The following is a 19,654-nucleotide window of genomic DNA, read 5'->3' as shown; positions in this document are numbered from 1 at the left end:
AAATACGATGTAGGGTATCGCCTGCATATAAACTGTATATGCAGATCTCCTTTGAACAGGTGTAATTGTATTTGTCGGCTTTCCTTTGGCTATTTGGCACGAACTTTTGTATTGACATCTGTTCAAAAGAAAATCGATAGAATGTTTGTCTTTTGTCTCTGCATAGAATTTACTCTGATGAAAACTGTTATGGAAATTCCGTTCAAGTGTATCAATATAGCCTATAAATTTCCTGTTGACAAAAACTAGATTTTCTATTGCCGGAGCTATTCACATATTACTGGCGATGTTGAAAATTGGCCACCGCATACCTCTTGGAATTCTGTTGAGTTCCTGTCTCGTGAAAGTGTATTGATGATATATTTAACCTGTGTTGAAAAGCAACACGTGGCCATCATTGGCACACGTGTGGGGATCATCGAGGATAACCCTCTGCGCCATTCGCAATAGCCAAATTTACCAGTGCTTTCACAATGTCCACTTCTGAGCACTTAGCATGTAGAAAGACATACTTATTAAAGAAAACAGTACTACAGCTTGTCTTGCCAGCTTCCGCAAATTCGAGACTCCTGCTTGCCTCCTAGTCAGAATGAAGGGTGAGGTGTCTCAGCTTTATTCAATTACATACAACACTGAAGTGGGGTACTCCTTGAAGTATCAACTCGCCATCAAGATAACGTCTGTGTTTATAACTGCAAACTTACATATCAGCGCGTAATTTGCCATCCAGGTTCACATTGATGCAAATGGAAATGGCCATCATACAGCGCAACAGCAAACAAACAAACAACAACAACTTTATTTGATAATGACACAGATGTTATCGTGATGGTAAGTTAATACTCCAAGCAATTCCTAACTTCAGTGTTGGTTGTATGAGTAATCCAATTAATCTGAGACACAACTCCCTTCATTCTGACTCACAGGTAAGCAGGACTCCCGAATTTGCAGAAGCTCGCAAGACAAGCAGTATAGCTTATAGTATTTGTATTTCCTAGGAAGGAACTGCCACTGCTGCATATGCCTTTCTACGTGTTCTACGTGTTCAGAAGCAAGAAGTTTAGAAGCAAGAAAACTAGAAGCAAGTCTGGCTCGCCTGGACGCCCGGCCAGCCAGACTTGCTTCTAGTTTTCTGCGACTGTCAGCATACTTGGGGCACCTGAGGACGATGTGCTCTGTGTGCTCGACCACATCGCACTCACTGCAGTTGTATTGCTAGCTGAAAAAAAAAAAAAAAAAGATTTGGCCAACGCGATATGAGCATTCTGTCAACGCTAAAATGATGGTGAATGTGTCCAATTGAACATCTAAGAAAATCGGAAGGGCACTTTTTCTTGTTTTTTAGCAACGCTTTTTTAAAATCTCTTAGCATTTCACTCGTCACTTTACCGTTCCACGTACAGATTTACGGGAGGGATCTATTTATTTTGACAGGAAAAGTCAGCCAGAAAGGACGGCTTGCTAGTCCTTGCTAAATAATTTTTAGTGGGTATTCCTGGGTAAGGCGAAATACGGATCCAATAGCACCTCAACGCTTAACAAATCAATGTTACATCTCATACATCGCGTTTAAGGTGTCGCAACCCAATAGGAATTTGCCGCTTACCGATGATCGGCCGGCCATCGGCAGTCGGTCGGCAAACGACTTCATCGGTCAAGAATGATTGAAACAAGCATGGGCCAGTGTCACTAACAGAGTATGTTGGTCAACGGACGCTGGCCCCACAGCACGCCCTGACACCTTGTTGACGTGTCGGTAAAGCCTTGGCATGCATCGTCTAGCCAACATCGGGTTATCGTCGCGAAGAGATTCACAGAAAAGAACGCACATCCGCTCTTTTTTCGATAATAGCAATGCATATCACGAGATTTAAACCGTATCCTGTTCTCTACCCAAGTGGAAAGTGTCGACTGCCAACCATCGACCAGTGGTCGGTTTTTGGTCGGCATGCGCCTTAGTCGGCCACTGCACCTTGGACCAACGTCGGTATGATGTCCCTCACAGTTGTTGGCGAACGACGTTGTGTGGCGATTTGCGGGCGTGCTGTTGAGAGTTTTGCATAATATAGGTGGGCCAATGTCAGCCCTGCACTGCAAACAAACCCGAAAACAATGCAGCTGCTACTCGAAAAAAAAAAAAAAAAAGACGCTTTGATGGTTGGCAAAAAGTCGGATGACAGTTGACCAACGACTCTTTCAGCCAGCCAACGTTGGCGCAATGTTGCATACTGATAGGCAAAACGTGGTGTGGCAGCCGTCGGCCAGGGGGCAGACCTGTACCAAGAATGAGCTCGTTGGCCAAGCAGTTGGCAAGCACGGCTAGGTTTGCCAGCCAAACACTTGCCAAGCTTGGTCCAATCTCGGTATGTTTCCTTGGGGAGAGGGAAACGCGGAATTGTGTAGCACTGCATAAATTAGACTTTCGATTGGCCAAGTGAATGTCTCAAACCAAAAGCAGTAAGAAACAGAGACGTTATCTTCACGGTGAGCTAATACGACCAGCAATCTCTCATTTCAGTGTTGTTTGTGTGCGCGTCAACTTAAACTTAGACACCTCACCCTTCATTTTGACTCACACGCGAACAGGGCTCTCAAGTTTGTGGAACCTCACGAGACATATATAGTATCGGTTATTCCTCAGGAAAGAAATGCTTACGCTTGTCCCATCCTAGAGTTGGCAATGCAAGAAATGCAATTGCCTTCCTTTGTGAGCTGTTTGATTCTAGTGGTCTCGGACATATTGCGAGCTTTTATGATTCTCTCTCCCTATATTTTTCTTTGTACTTTGAAACGTCGTGTCCATTGTGGAAAATTTCTGTGCTTTAAAACAGTGTGCTCACTGTCCGTTGTGGGAAATACGAGCAACAAACGAAGAATGATAAATCGTTACCCTACGCCGCGAGACAACTGAGTATATGAATAACGTCCATTCAACGTCGGGCCTACTGCTCTATGACTGTGGGGCCCATGGTCGGCCCTTGCTGGCTAGGGAGAAGCCATGGAGACCCCGAGCTGCAAACAATCTCGGTTTTATGCTGGCACTACCTAGGCCCTATGTCGTCGAGGTCGGCTATGTTCGTTGGCCCAACCTCCAGGAGATTAAGTCGGGTCGTGTTAGGACAATGTCAATCCCCGACCTTGGCCCGGTCCCTTTTACGGAGGTCGGGCCTACAACTTTTAGTCTGACACCGTACATTGGGCCGACTTTGTGCCGACGTTGTTTTTCCCCTTGGGACAGACTTCCTGGAGTTCAGTTTCAGTACCTGGTGGCAACAACTAGACGCACTATAGATACCAGCGGCGTAATCCGGTTAGGACTGCATCCGGACTCACACGCATATCAGGAAGCTGCATTATCTTTTCGATGGTGCTGCTCCACAATACAAAAAAAATAAGAAGAGCTTCATAGACTTGTGCATTCACGAAGAAGATTTCGGGGTTCCAGCGACATGGAACTTCTTCGGTACCTTACACGGAAAAGGATCGTGTGACGGAATTGGAGGCGCGGTAAAGCGACTCTATTGCGGCAAAGGCTAGCCTTCAGAGACAATTCTAACAGTAAACTTCTCCTCGGGACCTTTTCTTGTGGGCTGAAGAATACCTACAAAACATATTGCCAATGTCGGTGCCTGTAGTGATGTGTCACGGGAGCTGATTGCGTTGAAAGCACGATGCGAAATGGCCAAAGCTATTCCAGGCACACGTGATTTTCATTACTTGGAGCCCCTTTCCGCGAGAAAAGTGAAGATCCGTGTGACGTCACTGTCTACACCAGCCAAGGTGTACAACGTCAGACCGAAGGAACGTTTGGGAGTTTCAACGCCCCCGATGAAACTCCCCAGTCATCATGATAAAATAAAGTTGTCGTTGTAATGTAGTCGCGTTTAACGTGCTTTTTCTTCGTCCTAACTGCCGACAGCACGTTGTCACTCCTCGCCGTCTGATAATGGGTATATTTATTTTGATTTAATTTATTTATTTATACATACTATAATAATAATAATTGGGGGTTTACGTCGCGAGACAACTGAGATCTTTATAGATACTGCAGCCTTAAAAAGGCTCAGGAGTAGGGGTACATTGCCGGTGAAATCACTAAGAGATAGTCCCCTAATGGTGCCAGGAATAGAGTTCCTTTGAACAATCGAGCGAGGAAAGAAGCTATACTTGAACATATCAATGCGCAAAAAGAAAGGTACAATGTTTAATGGATGCGCACTGCGTAATAACGAGGGCGGTGCAAAACTAAAATAGAAAGAATACGGAATGTTGATCTGCTCTTTAACTATTAGGTACAGATACCCGAGTCTTTCCAAAGTTCGCGTATTCAAATGAAGCGTTTTTTTGTAATCTGGTGCCGCTGTATATTTATTCGTCTTACCTGGGCAACATCATACACCAGTAAGGCGCTCTCCTGTGGCAACTGTTTTTACTTTCAAAAAATGAGTACCCTCCCAATTTTTTAGTATGTTCAAGTGGACACATTCACCATCATTTTAGCATTGACAGAATGCTCGTATCGCGTTGGCCACATCGATTTTTTCAGCTAGCAATACAGGTAACCTATCCAGTTCACAATGCTTTTTTCGCTTTTCTTTTATATCCTGGGATTTTTTTTCTGTTCTTATGTTCACCAAGTGACGAGCTCCACGCCTACCAAATTTTATGTGGATTCCTAGGCCTATAGTACGGTACGAAAGACACATCGACATCAGAGTTTCTTCACACAGAATGAAAGATCGATCCTCTATGGCCACTCTGACGTTTACAGACCTGAAATACCTTTAGTCGTTTTCCAAGGAGACGCATTCAAATGCACTTTTAAGCGAACCCCACGTGTTTAGCGCCACCTACCGTGAACGTGCCTCCGAATTCGACGGAAATATTTTGTAGGCGATGGTTTCTCTACGGCGTCAACCAGTAAAAAAACTTAGCAAGATCCGTAGTGGTCGAGCCACGCGATTGGATCGCTTCATGTGGAATGACTCAGCGGTCCCCCTGCTGATGCAACAAGGAGTAATGCGATAGGAGTCGTTGAACTGCTGACAAAATGCCGGGATAATTTTAAAGTGCACGTGTTGGTTTGCAGATATGGGACAAATGCATGCGGACAACTGTGTTTTGGTCATGATGTAATGCTAGAGAGGATAACGCGCTGTGGGGTTTAGGCGTGAAGAAGTAAGATCCACTGACACAAATTAGAAGATAACTTTAATAAGAAGATAAGTTAGTTTGTTTGATTTCTTCTTCGTTGTGTACAAGGGTTTAGCATATTCACAGTAACGACTTGTGAGTGCGTGAAGTCTGAACATTCATCATCATTCACCATCTTCTCTACCTCAAGCAATGGGATAGGGTGCCGCCTCAGCCTGCGAAACATCCCACTACATGATCACCACTTATTTCTTGTTGTTGTTGTCGTGAGTGCTGAAATACGCATTTCGAGAGTCATTGATCGCATTCACATGAAACCTGTGGGGATGCCGACAGGCCTAACTGGATTTACTGCAACGCGTAGACATCGGCAACCAACATGGGAAGTCCGAGAACGACCGTTTGTTCATGTCGGCAGGCCCACGCCACGACGAAGCAAGACGTTGCTCTCCCACCTTGGCAGTTTCGCTTGAAAGATGTGGCAATGCCTGCAGCTGCCTCGTGAAAACCTCACCTAGCAAACACGCCCGGTGCTATGCTCGCTCCGAGCCGCCAGCGGGTTTTCAAGTGACTTTCTGCACGAGACCTGTATACGGGAAAAGGGGATTAATCACGTTGAACACCCTGTCATGAACTTTTCTGCGCTATCTATCGTCCGAGCTGAGTTTTCGGCGCAGATCAGAGAGGGGGGGGGGGGGGAGGATTTGTTTAATGCAAAGTTAAAAAAAGCAGAAGGGACATGCAGATCAGAGGAATTTCTGAGGAGCTAGGCCAATAATGCTATTGCATTAATAAGCGATCGTCAAAGACGGCAGAACCGCGTTCCCACAATCTTACATATCTCATTCGAAAGAACAACTGAATCATATTCGATTATCTATAACTATAACCGCTAAAATTGTTTAACCACCATCAGGAATGTTTCGCCTGTGTTTGTTTGACGTCTGTTTGGCCGTGAAATTTTATAGTGTTTCCGATATCTCTCTTGTGTTCCTGTTCCGTGCGACACAATATACCGTTTACCGGCTGCACACAACGAAATTAAAATAACCAGTCTGAAATACTATATAATCGAGGTTTGCCATTCCTCACACAACTAAAAGCAAGCCCCGTTGTTCCTATTACTCGGTTTCCACATTGTGCTATGCGTTTCCAAGTGCTGAAGCGCATGCGGATGCAGGCACACAAACAAACAAACAAACAAACAAAACGCAATTCCATTTATTAACTATGTAATAGTTATAATTAATATAATAATAATGTAATAATTTATAGTTGCATGTATTAGCTATCTAACTATTGCGTGTAACTACATTATGTTCAGTGGGGCTAACTTAGGATGCTTGATTGATTGGTGGTGTGTTCTTGCCGGGAGAACTGCTTGCCGGAGTGGCAGAATATCGCGCGTCCTAGGGCAACTTCAGAGGAACTGTGCTGCCTTTATAGCGCCTAAAGAAAACATAGAGGGAAAACACCCAGACAGAAAAGAAAGTGCGGTGTTCGAATCCGGGTTACCTCCCAGTCTCGGCGTGGACGTTAACGGATGATAGTAATAGAAATCGAAGAGTATCGCCAGACATGTCTATCTGAAAAAAAAAAAAAAAAGACACACACACAAAAAGAAGAGAAAACTTTTACTGGTGTCTTGTTTTCTTTTTGTATGTCTGTTTCGTTGTTTTTGCCACAATGTCCCACTCCATTGTTCCATCCATTGTTCCATTCCCTGTGTTCCATTTCATAGCTCATGCAGCAGCGCAGAAAGAGTCTGCCGCTCTCCAAATTTGCAACGCAAACACTTTTTCTTCAACGAAATTCCGCTACTGAGACATCCAGCGAATGCGGCAGCCACAGCACTGCGCAGAGGCAGGTCAGCAGAGAAGTGTCCCCCACTACTGAACTCCATACTTTTCTGTTGTGCATTGCATATTGGATGAAAAGAGCATTTGGAGGATATGGGTCACTGCCACACGCGTGCCCAGATCAACCGAAAGCCCAGAACCTCCGAACATTTTTTCGGATGAAATGAGCTTTTGGTTGAATTGGGAGGAGGAGGAGGAGGAGGAGGAGTGTCGTTGGGAGGAACCCGAGAGGTCTGCCTGCCTAATTAGGCGCAGTGTTGTACCCGTTACCGAAATATGGTATCGCGATACCGATACTCGTTACTTGAGTAAAAAGTGTCGAAATACCGATAACGATACTTCTTTTTTAAAGTAACGAATACCGCTACCGTTACTAAAAAAAAGTAACGCGATACTTTGCCCGATACTTTTGTTTGAAACACGAAGATGATGCAACATAGAAATACTGTATCGCTTACGTAAACAGTTTTGCAGAAAAAAGACAGCAGCCTTTTATCAATAGCTCGTTCTGGAACTCGTCTTATGCCATCCTTCCAGGCCGTGGTCTCTCCGGCAGTTGGCAGAGACCAGTATGAGAATTACGTTAGTGTCAGGCCCACACACCCTGGAGTCCGATTACCAAGGAATCCTATCCGAAGTTAACAATACCACAGTATATGTGAGCGTGACTCAGTGCGACACCCCAGCTAAGCAGTGGAATCCACAGCGTACTGTCAATTACTTGACCTCTGTTCGTTGACCTCAACTCTTTTGTTGTGGTTATTTTCTCCAGTTTCAAAGAAAAGCAGTGAACATGTGTTTGGTATAGTAATTCTATAATTCCGGTTACGGAGCACTTGGACATGTCCACAGGCTTCTTGTCGAGGGCTAGGCGAACCATTGACAATGAACAAGAGTGAGAAGTGTCGTCGGTGAAGAAAGGGTGGGGCACTAAAAAGTATCGGTATCGGTAACGATACGGAGATCGCGTTACCATAAATTTGTAACGGAAATACTCTTCCGATACCAATTTTAAAAAGTATCGCGATACGCACTCCGATACCAAAAAAGTATCGATTACAGTAACGGCGATATGTACAACACTGATTAGGCGGCATGTTTCTCGGGAGGGGAAAGGTGGTGGAGAGGAGGAGAGGAAAGGGTGAAGTGGAAGACCGAGTGGAATCCGCTCGGGGGGACGATAGCTGCGTCCATGGGCCGACTTCAGGGGAACTTTGCCGGCATACGCCTATTACACATCTGAGGGAAACCCAGGAAAAACCCCTGGATTCGAACCGCGGACCTCCCAGTCTCCAAGCGCACGCGTTACCGCTGCGCCACCGGAGCTGGTGGTTGAATTGGGACGTCGGTGGAAATGGGCATTTGGAGGATATGAGGCCTAACCCCGACTTTCGCTGGGATAATGTTTTCCCTCTCCCAATTTTAGGAACTGTTACTTTTTCTACTATCACTCTGTGGGCTGGCTTTGGAACCTGCTTTCGTCAGACTGAGAGCGATTGAGCTCAAAAAGTCATCGCGCGTATGGTCCGGTGCTCCGAAAAGCATGATATTCGGCTGTTTGTTCCGATGGGATAGCTCGTGAATATCACTGTGAATTCATGAATTTGAGTGAATTCGGCACGCTCTTCATATTGGTGGGGTAAAAAAATGACCATTACTTGGCAAATTTCCGAGTTCAGTTCACAAATATTTACATAATTAAACTTACGGTACATGATATTCACATCAGGAGGTGGCAAAAACCTAATAAGAACAAATGCCGTTGACCGCATGATTCTAGGTGGCGTAGTTTTTTTATTATAATTCAATGGCACGTTTTCTGGGACACCCTGTATAGACAAATACGGTGTACTTTATACCTAGGGTCCCTGCTTTTCAAAATTATCCGAAAAAGATCAGAGACACATATGCCGGTAAAATGTAAAGCAATTCGGATTTACCCGAAAAACTCCGCTTTTAGGAATTCCAGTCACCGATAATTCAGCAAGAAAAGCCATCCCGGGGTTCGTTTCCCTTTGTGTCGAGATTGCCTTGGATCACGGGACTAGGAGCCCGGCTGTGACCGCACGACAAACATTTGTGTATGAACAGTGTACTTTTTACTGGTTGTTAATTGTAATTGGGCTGGATATAGCTATGAGTCCTAAAGTGTGTGTTGGCCATGTTGCGAAGTACGGGCCAAACGGGTGTCCATTTTGGTGGTCAGAGTAGTCGTTCCACCGGAGGAACGCAAATGCTTTTTCATTGACGGCGAACTCGACTGGTCGTTGCAGTGCAGAAGAACTTACACTGGCTTAAGCATGCATGTTACGCTGTTCGCTTCAGCACAACGTGCGTCGCGTTTCATTGGGCGTTCTTTGTGTGTGTGTGTGGGGGGGGGGGGTAGTGTGTGTGTGTGTGTTAGGGACGATTCACACGATGCACCTTCTGGTACAATTTCGTCCCAGCAACGGTTGCGCGCAATCGAAGTTGCAATGAGTGGCTTCCTTTCCTGCGGTGAGAAACTCGCCGCATCGTAGTGTTTAACGAACTCGTGAGACGGTGCAAAAAGATGTCATCATCATCATCTTCGTCTAACCGCACGAAAGCGCTGAAAATACGGTTGACAGTTTGCAATGGCGTATTCAAGAATACATTCTCGTGAAGGGAACTCGGAGGGAGCGTCCATGCTGCTAGCGCCGTCATCGTAACCCGAACCGGCTGGGCTGCAGAATTTACGTGTCAGAAGTGACGCCGCGACAGACAGCTATTGCGATTGGATGTCAGGTTGCAACCGTCCGTGTTGCAACTCTAGCAACCGGGTTGCCCAACCCGTTCACACGGAGCTGAAGTCCCTGGATTGGGAAAAGTAGCGACAACTTTTCCCTTTCCCGCCGCGACCATGGATGGCGGCCATAGCATAGGTTTGCGTGGTACGACCGCCATGAAAGGTCCAAGGTCGAGACGGCAAGATCAAGGGATGGCGGTACTTTTCTCAATTCAGGGACTTTACACGGAGCAACCTAGCTGCTCGCCCTAGTGGTGCGCCTCCAAAGTTGCATCGTGCAAAAGGAGCGAACGTAGGAAATGAGGACACGCGACCGGTGGTCAGGTCAGCGTCGGAGAAAAGTGAAAGTTGTAGCGCAAGGGGTGTTCCGCCATGGAAGATAGGAGGCTTCTTGTGTCTATGCAACTGTAAAAGGCTTCCAAGTTTGGGGATGCAGAAGAAAGAACAGCAGGCCTGCTCTTCCTCCTTCTGAAACACAAAATGGTCCGAGGAACGTCTCTGGGACGTCCCTCTGCGGATGTTGAGGACGTCCGAGCGGTGTGCGAGTTTGGTTCAATAAAAGTCCGAAATACGTCTTTATGAAACTCCGATTGATGTAGTTTAAATGTTACAGGGACGCCCATTGTGATCTCTATTGGACTTCTAGGAGTCTTCATTGGAACGTTGTGCATTCACTCGAAGCGGGCTTCCCTGCACAGCATGTCAGCCCTGCAGAGGTGCTAGCCTTATTGTTATTACCGCGTTCAACATGGTAGATGATTTCAAACAGCATCGATCAGGACATGACATGTGCTGATCGATGCTGTTTGAGAGGAGCCTTGTTGAAGAGGTTATGGTCATCAAACAACAGAAAATGCTCACTTGTTCCGACATAATCAACGCTTGTCCTTTATTAGTTCCCCAAACTAGTTTACATGTATAATAACAATGATGATGGCATTGTCGCTTGCTGAACTTCTTCAAGGGTGGCATCATTGAAAACGCACCCTGCCCTTCTGTCAGATAGCCCGGAAACAAAGCAAAAATATACTCAATATTTGCAAAATCCATACCCAATTTATGTGTTGCACATTCCAGGAATCTTGTCCTATCAACCAAGCGCCGTCGCACACAAGCTCGTACACGCACTTAGTCGAACAAAAAATGTTGTGCAGAACGCCCAGCTCATTGCTCATTCAAACAACAGTACATAATGTCACATTTAAGGAATTCGAATGTAGGAATCGGCTACATACCTTACTCGCCATCCTGCTCTCGCCTGTACCTCACAAGCTAGGCCGGCCCATGCACTGCCAACATGGAGGACATGTCAACGGAAATTTGCCTTCCCGCCACTTTCAAAGTTTCAGTTTCAGCAAGCACACGTCTGTACTCGTCCTCATAACGCCAACAAAAACCACGAATTATTACCACAAACGTAAACACCAACGAGAAGATTAATGTCGACGGCAGCGGTGCTTCGTATTCTGCTCGGAAATGCGATGGAAACTCATCAAACCAAATGGCGTCAGGGATCCGTTGTCGCACGGACGCCTCAGACCACCTGCTTTTTCTCTCTTTCTCTCAACAACTTGGGAGAGTGCGAGGAGCTCGCGCAGCTTCGCACTCCGACTAACATTTCTGGAACTTCCTTAGCAAAAAAACAAGTAGAGCCGTGGTGTACGAGGGACACGTCACAGGAACGCAGCTTCTGGGACCTGGGACGTTGGGACCTTTTTCGGACGTCCGAATAACGTTTCGTGTTGTCTGGGGGGTGCTGCATGTGAGGAACGTGTTCAACGAGAACCGTGAGTGTGTGCGCGTGAAGTGTTGACGACAGCTTCGAGGGAATCGGTAAGGATTCCCGACGAACGTTTCGAGCCACCTCCAATGGCTCCTCCAACACCCAGAGCCAAGTGGGGGAATATGTTTATTATATATAAAAAAATAAGAGGGAAAGGTTAGCCACCGGTATGGCGGCTTGCTATTCCCAGGAAAAAAAGGGAGAAATAAAGGCAAACAAAAAGAAAAACAAAGAAAAAGGAAAACAAATAAGCAAAAAGAAAAAGAGCCAAGTGCTGTGATGTAAAAGTATTCATTACTGATTGTTACCTTAAGATTCCTATATCAAGTTCTGTAGCCTGTGTGGCAGCGCTTAGGTTGTTACCCGTGTTCGGGATAACGCCCGTGTGGCACAGTGTGAATTGTATCAATCGCGTCGCCTCTGCGGCATCTTCCAGTGGCCTGATTGAATTCAGTGCACGCTTAGTTACTCGCACCTTCAGTTCGACGTTATAATGATTGAGTAGCAAACTGCTGACTGCTTGCTTGTTAGAAACGTGTCCTGGTTCACTCGTCTGCCGGCTCGCCTTCATCCCATCATACGTGGAGTCTGAATCTTTAGATTGATCAGTTCGGATTTCGGATTTTTTTCCCCAGAGGATTCCCTGTGCCATGACACCCGCCACAGGGAAGCAGAGTTGTGCCTCACTCGTTACAAGTAACTCGTTACTTGGTAACGGTTACTTTTTTTGGTAACGAAGTAACGATTCAGTTACTTTTTAAAAAATGGTAATAGTAACGGAATCAGTTACAAAAATTGGTAACTCGTTACTGACGTTACTCGTTCCTTTTCTTCAGCGCGGGGGAGCACATTTCGGCACTCTGTGTAGCGCAATGCATGCAGATTTGACCTGCGTGACGTGTGACTCAAAGTATTATTGCAGTCCCTCGCTGGATGTGTTGTTGTCATTTCTGTTGTTTTCCGTAATCTCCGACCATCACTCCTTCCCAAGAATGGCCACCAATTGTGCTATGGCTACAAAAACCGCGTTTCGACTTCTAGCCTTTTCTTGTCTTTGCTAAGATTCTGAGCGCTCTAAATTATGACGTAACCCCTCGTCTGTTTTTGGGAACCGTTGATGATGATGTGTTTGGGAACCGTTGGCACAAAAACCAGTGTTTTTTCTTGTGTTTTCGTAATCTCCGATCACCCCCACTTCCGAAACAAGGGAGAAGGTCCAGGCAAACTGATATGGACTCATGGTAACGGGCCGAGAGACACGGAACACGAAGGACGAACGACAAATTTCGAGTATCTGCTTCTTCTGAAGTGCAATTCCTCATTCATAAAGAGTTGAAGGCAAGTGATGGCATGTTCGTTAGCTCCTTTAACTATGCTGCGGTAACGTAAAAGTAACTCGTTACCTGTGAGTAACGAGAACTCGTTACTTTTGTATGTTGGTAACGAGTAACGTATTTAGTTACTTTTTCCTGAAGTAACGGGTAACGGTATTTAGTTCTTTTTTTTTTTTGGTAACGGGCACAAGTCTGCAGGGAAGGGATCGCTCTCTTGACCCAAATCCACTGCGAAACTCTTTCATTTAACAATGTGCGAAACATCCGTGTAATGCGGGTGAGCTCCATCATCGCCTAGAGGCACCTCGACATTGGAGTCACTGAATGGGATACCCTATATAGTGACCCTGCTCAACATGAGGGCATTTCGAGCTAATTTCTTCCATTTCTTTGGTCTGCTTAGAAAACGTCCAGCGCACAGGGTTCTCCTCGTCCTTTTTCTGAGAATCATGCTGACCCTCCTCTTCAAAGTGAACCAGATGAGAAGAGTCGTCTCTTTGAAAGGACAGCTAGTTGTCGCAACGCGGACAGTAAGATGGGACGCGAGCGAAAGCTGCCTGGTGACTATGTAAAAGAATATCCGCATTTCGAGATATTCACGTCGCCAGGAGATCATGATACAGATGTCGGTGTCTGTAGGTTCCATTACATAATTTAAACCGTATCTGTGTCTTCATATTCTGTTTGTGATGTGTACTGTACAAACGAAAAGGAAGTTAAGAACAAAGCATGTAAGAACAATCGTCATTGTAACGTAAAAAGGGAAGAAGAATGAACTCGTGGTGGCTCACGGCCATCTTTTGATTGGAAGAGAAAGAAGAAGAATAAACAAACGTTCAACATTTTCACGTAAGCATAGTCGTTTCTACCTCAAAGTTTGTATATTTCTTGGTGCCGAAACCCGGGAGGGACAGAACGTTAATGAATACTAGCGAGGTCGGCGACTGCTTGTGAAATTCAACGATTGAACTTTTGAAACGCAAGAGAGGAACGATTCGAGCTGCCGCTACGAGGCTCATCGGTGAGATAAAGAAACTAATCGATGGAACACGCTCAACTAGCTTCAGGGGGGATCTTCAGGAGAAGCTAGATCTACTGAAGGTAAAAGAGGCCACATTACAACAGTTGAACGCATCTATAGAAGCGCTCGTCACAGATGACAAAGACTACGACGAAGAGATTGCGAACTCGCAAACGCATGAAGACAATATATGCATCGCAAAGTCTCGAGCCTTGCAAAACCTAAGCGATGAGAACGGCAGAATCGCTGTCAACACATCGGGAGGGCAGAGACAAGCTGCAGGAGACAGCAGTACAGTAGAAACTTCCAACGAATGCTCGGACAGTGGTGAAGCTACCGAAGCTGGAAATTCCAAAGTTTAATGGTGATCTTCGTAACTGGAACAGTTTCTGGGACCAGTCTGATTCCACCATTAATCGAAACCAGTCAGTCGATAAGATTGACAAGTTCAAGTATCTAAGGAGTTACCTCACCGACAAGGCTGCGACGGCGATATCTGGACTCTCACTCACTGCACGTAATTATGATGTTGCCTTGAAGCTGTTGGAAGAAAGATTCAACAAGCGAAACGTCATAATCGACGAGCACCACGACTTCTGAACCTGCCCAAAATCAAAGACTCCAATCAAGTAACGAAACTGCGGGGGCTGTATGACTAAGTCATGACCGATGTTCGATCATTTGAGGCCCTCAACGTCATACGGTGTGTTACTCATGAGTAAAATCTTGCAGCCAAAGAGAGGACGAAGACACAGCGGTAGAAACACACAACAGCGGAACTGCAGACTCTCAACTTAAGGATTTATTGACAATACGTCATTTAAAAGGCGCAAGAAAGTAGGACACAGATAGTAATAAACATGTTCCAACAAAAGTTAGTCTCCTGCAAGATAGTCAATCTCGACTGGTAAGAAGGACAAAGAAGTTTGACTAACACACTTATCTCCCAGTGAGGAGATTAGGGAGGCCTCCACAATCTCTCGAACATTCTTTTCTTTGAAGCGAGCACAAATGGTTGTAGCTTCGAACAGTGGTTTACATTTGCAAGTGCGACAGTGCACCGCAAGGTGCCCAGAAGGGGTGGAGGCATCAACCTTGCATCTGTGTTCTAGAAGCCGAGTATTAACACAACGGCCACTTTGGCCAACGTATGATCTCCCGCATGTGAGGAGAATTTTGTATACAACATGCTGCATACATGGGACCAAGTTCTGTCTATCGAGATTTTTACTCATGGCTATGTACCAACTACCCCAAATTTCTACCTTGGTGTGTTACTGCTTTTTGCGTCAAGAAAGGTTGTTCCAGGCGATCTCAACATTGAGTACGACAGAACGCACATCGACAACGAAGAAGACTTAACCTCGTGTTTAGACTTTCTCAGGGTTGGGATCGCTAGCCGCGAGAGAAGTGTCCCTTTGACATCGAGATCCATCAGCCACGACTTCTTATGGGACTGTATAGCGTCAATGGTCACTGAAGTATCCACCTTCAGGACAGGCGTTAGCAGGTGCGGAAGAGACAAGTTATATATTTTGTGGATCTAATGAACACAGTCTAGAGAGCTGTTCCGCACAAATTCCACTGCAAGCGAAAAAGGAGAAATTGATGTCTCAGGGACGGATGTTTAGGTGTGGTCGACAATGCCACCGCTCAAGGGACTGTAGGAATGCCAATAGACTTCGATGCCTAAATTGTGGAGGCAGACATCTAACGGTTATGTGCGATCAGTTACCACGTCCGAATACCGTACAATCGTCAACGCTGATCACGTCTGCTGGCCTGAGCTCTGCAAGTTTTGCCAGAGACACTATTCTGCTTCAGGCCTTAAGGGCTTGGGCCGAGAGCGAAACCGAACGTCAGCTGGTGCGAGTACTTCTTGATGGCGGAAACCAGGGGTCTTTCATTAAGCGATCTCTTTCGGAGAAACTCAACTGTCGGCCAGTAGGAGAGGAGCAGATCACGCTTAACACGTTCGGCAATAACGCTCCCTGTAAAAGCAGTTGTCGCCGCGTCCAGGTTTGGCTACTAAGTCAATACGACAAAACAGAACAACGGATAGACGCTCTGGAAATGCCAGACATATGCAACGATGTCATGGAATTACCAAACAGCGATGTAATTTCAAAGCTTCATCAGGTAGGAATGCATGTTGGTGACCTTTCCGGTACTGGCGTAAGCTGTGAACACGGCATCGAAATGCTTATAGGCGCCGGCGTTTACTGGAGAGTTGTTACGGGCGAGACGAAACACATCAACGAGGATCTGGTGGCGGTGAATACAGTTGGACAGTACAAGGTCCATTATATACAGCGTCAACTACTGTATGCACGAGTGTGGGCGTCATGAGGGTAGCAGTCGGACCACAAGAATTTTTTTTTGATTGCGTGTTAGCGCCGCGAAGCAACTGTGGCTATGAGCGGCGTACAGATGTGGACAGACGGAGAGAGGACAGCAGGAAGGAGTGGGGGACAGGGGGATTAGTATGCGTCCTGGGCCGACTTCAGGGGGAACTGTGCCGACATTCGTCTGGAAAGTCTTCGGAAAACCCAGGGAAAACCTCAGACAGCACAGCCGGTGGTAGTATTCGAACCCACCACCTCCCAGTCTACAGCACGACCTTGGTTAACACCAACGAGCGGACGCGACGCCTTAGCCCACTCGGCCATGCCGCTGGTGGACCACAAGAAGCAGAGCTATCTAACGAGCTGAGGAAATTCTGAGACTTGGAACATATTGGAATTCAGAACAACGATATCACGACCGATCAAGATGCTGTTCTACAGTCGTTCAAGTCTACAGTGAGAAACGTGAACGGCAGATATGAAGTCTATCTGCCGTGGGAGACCTGTCACCCTGACCTGCCGTCAAATGAAGGAGTGGCAAAAATGAGACTCCGTTCCCTGACAACAAAACTCCTGAAGAGCGATATGACTTGGCAGAGTATGACAAGGCGATTAGGCAGTATCTAGTAGAGGGTCATGCAGAAAAGATGTTCTTACCTGCGACACTGAGTGGAACAGTATACTATATACGTACCGCATCGTGCCGTTGTCAAACAGATACCACCAAGATTCGCATTGTTTTCGATGCTTCTTCCAGCACTCCCGGTGGTCCCTCATTGAACGACGTATTGGACTCTGAGCCAAACCTTAATCCTGACTTGTTGTCAGTGCTTCTTCGGTTCCACAAGTTCCGGACAGGAGTGGTTGTAGACATCGAAAAGGCATTTCTCCAGATTTCTTTGTGCGAAACTGACAGGGATGCCTTCAGGTTTCTATGGTATGCTACAATGCCAAAAGGAGACATTCCAGAACGAGAAGTTGAGATGTGGAGGATGACCCGGGTCCCATTTGGGGCCTCGTCAAGTCCATTCATTACGGCAGCCACTCTCCGTTGTCACTTTGAAAGTAGTTCTTTATCGGGCCCGGCTTTGACATCCTTATGCAAGCTGTTGGATGAGAGTTTTGGACGATTTGGTGACAAGTGTCTTCACGAACAATGAAGCCGAACGCCTTTTTGTTGGAGCTAGAAATATAATTACGTCCGCCGGAATGAAGTTGAGGAAATGGACAACGAACTCCAGAGAGTTACTGCATAAGTTTGGAGAAAAGCGCCCGAGCACGAAGGGGATGTCAATCCTCGTCACCAATCAAAGATGGTACTAGGGCTCTGCTGGAACACAGAAGCGGACACGCTGCAGCTCCCCATGGACACACTTGAAGCCTTCCTCGTTCATAGGAAGGACACCAAGCGTTCACTGTTGCAAGCCACAGCAAGGATTTTCAACCCTCTGGGATTTCAAGCCCCATACACTATCAAGGCGAAAATTCTATTCCAACGAGTATGGGAGAAAGGGCTCGGATGGGACGACTCACTGACGGAAGATTTCGTCTTTGAATGGCAGCGATGGTTGACAGGGATACCAGACATCATACAGATAACCGTACCTCGAACGCTATTGACCGAAGGAAAAACGTCAAGATGCCTGGTACGCTGCTTTTGTGGTGCAAGTATTCACGCGTACGGCGTCGTTGTGTACCTCAGAGAGGAAACAGATGCTGGACATGTCAACATCAAGACAGTGGCTGCGAAGGCTAGAGTTGCACCCTTGAAACGTGTCACGTTGCCCCGACTAGAACTTTTAGGAGCACTGATAGGAGCCGTCTATCACACTGTGTGATTCGCGCACTACACATCGAGAATTGCCCTACAAGTTATTGGTGTGGCTCGAGCGTAGCGCTCTGCTTGATTAAGGGTAACACAAGTCGCTGGAAACCCTTCGTAGCAAACCGTGTAACGGAAATACAGGGTCTCAGTGATCCTTCCAACTGGAACTACTGCGCTGGAAAGGACAATCCTGCTGACCTGACCACGCGAGGGGTGCTACCTAAACAGCTTTTAAAAGACGAATTGTGGTGGAAGGGACCGACATGGCTCTCCTCCAACGATTTTATAGGATCGACATTGGGGCTCAGGGCTCCACAGCCACCCAAGACAATCGTCGACCTTGAAGCAAAGAAGACAGAGGTGTCGATTACAGAGGTAGTGGATAACCCTGAAGCGAGTCCGGTACTTGACATCACCAGGTACAGTACGCTTGTGAAGGTACAGCGGATAACAGGTCAAACGTTTTATTTCGAATTGTCTACGACCCCACACAAAGGAATTGAGACCTCTCACTACAGAAGAAAAAACTGAGGCCGAGAAGTATTTGATTCGGCAGGTGCAACGGGAGAGTTTCTCGGAAGAGTACAAAGTCCTGACCAGTAGCATTGGAGTTCCTCGACGAAAACTCTCCGCTTCGAAACCTCTCCTCGTACTTGGATCCTGGCGGAATCCTTCGCCTGAGGGGAAGACTTCAGGAAAGTGACGAAGATATTTCGCGGAAACAACCAGTACTTCTACCAAAGTTTCACGACTTTACAAATAAATTAATTATGGGCACGCATATTCGTTTACTTCACGGCGGTTTGCGAGACACTCTGGTAGAGTTGCGAGAGAGGTTTTGGATAATTAGAGTAAGACAAGCGGTTAAATCCGTACTGCACCAATGCGTTACATTCCAGAGATGGCGTGTGAGGCATGCAGAAGAGCATCCTGCTCCACTCCGGAAAGACAGAGTCACGAAAGACGAGCCATTTGCTGTAGTCGGGGTGGACTTCGCAGGACCACTTTACTACAAGGATGCGACAAATAGCTGCAAGTGCTATATAGTCCTATTTACTTGCGGTGTCACAAGGGCTGTGCACTTGGAAGTAGTTACTGACCTGCGCACTCCAACATTTCTTTTAGCCTTTCGTAGATTTGTATCAAGACATGGGATTTGTCATACGGTCCACTCAGATAACGCCCTAACGTTTAAACACGCATGCAGTGCAGAAGCCATGGATTACTTCTTCAGGATCCACCTTCATTGGAAATGTATAGTCGAAAAAGCGGCGTGGTGGGGTGGATTCTGGGAGAGGTTGGTGTGGTCTGTCAAGACTTCCCTCAGAAAGGCACTTGGAAGAAGCAGCTTGAAGCTTGACGAGCTAGTCACGGTGCTTACCGAAGTGGAGGCGACGCTGAACTCCAGACCCATTACATTTGTCTATTCAGAGACAACAGAGCCCGAGCCTCTAACACCCTCGCATTTTTTAGTCGGGAAACGACTGACGAGTTTGCCGACTTCCGTACTACCTACTACTAGGTTTCCTACGTCAAGCCAGCAACAACTACAAAGAGCCGTGCGGT

The 19,654-nt window shown here is 46.4% G+C and overlaps 1 protein-coding gene across 1 annotated transcript in view; it reads right to left on the bottom strand.

Moving 5' to 3' along the window:
• Positions 1-19,654, bottom strand: part of LOC135383406 (atrial natriuretic peptide receptor 1-like) — a 283,616-nt gene that overhangs the window by 171,290 nt on the left and 92,672 nt on the right. The window lies entirely within an intron of this gene.

Source organism: Ornithodoros turicata, chromosome 2 (assembly GCF_037126465.1).
Source record: "Ornithodoros turicata isolate Travis chromosome 2, ASM3712646v1, whole genome shotgun sequence".
Taxonomy (NCBI): domain Eukaryota; kingdom Metazoa; phylum Arthropoda; class Arachnida; order Ixodida; family Argasidae; genus Ornithodoros; species Ornithodoros turicata.
This window is presented reverse-complemented; position numbering and strand designations above follow the sequence as displayed.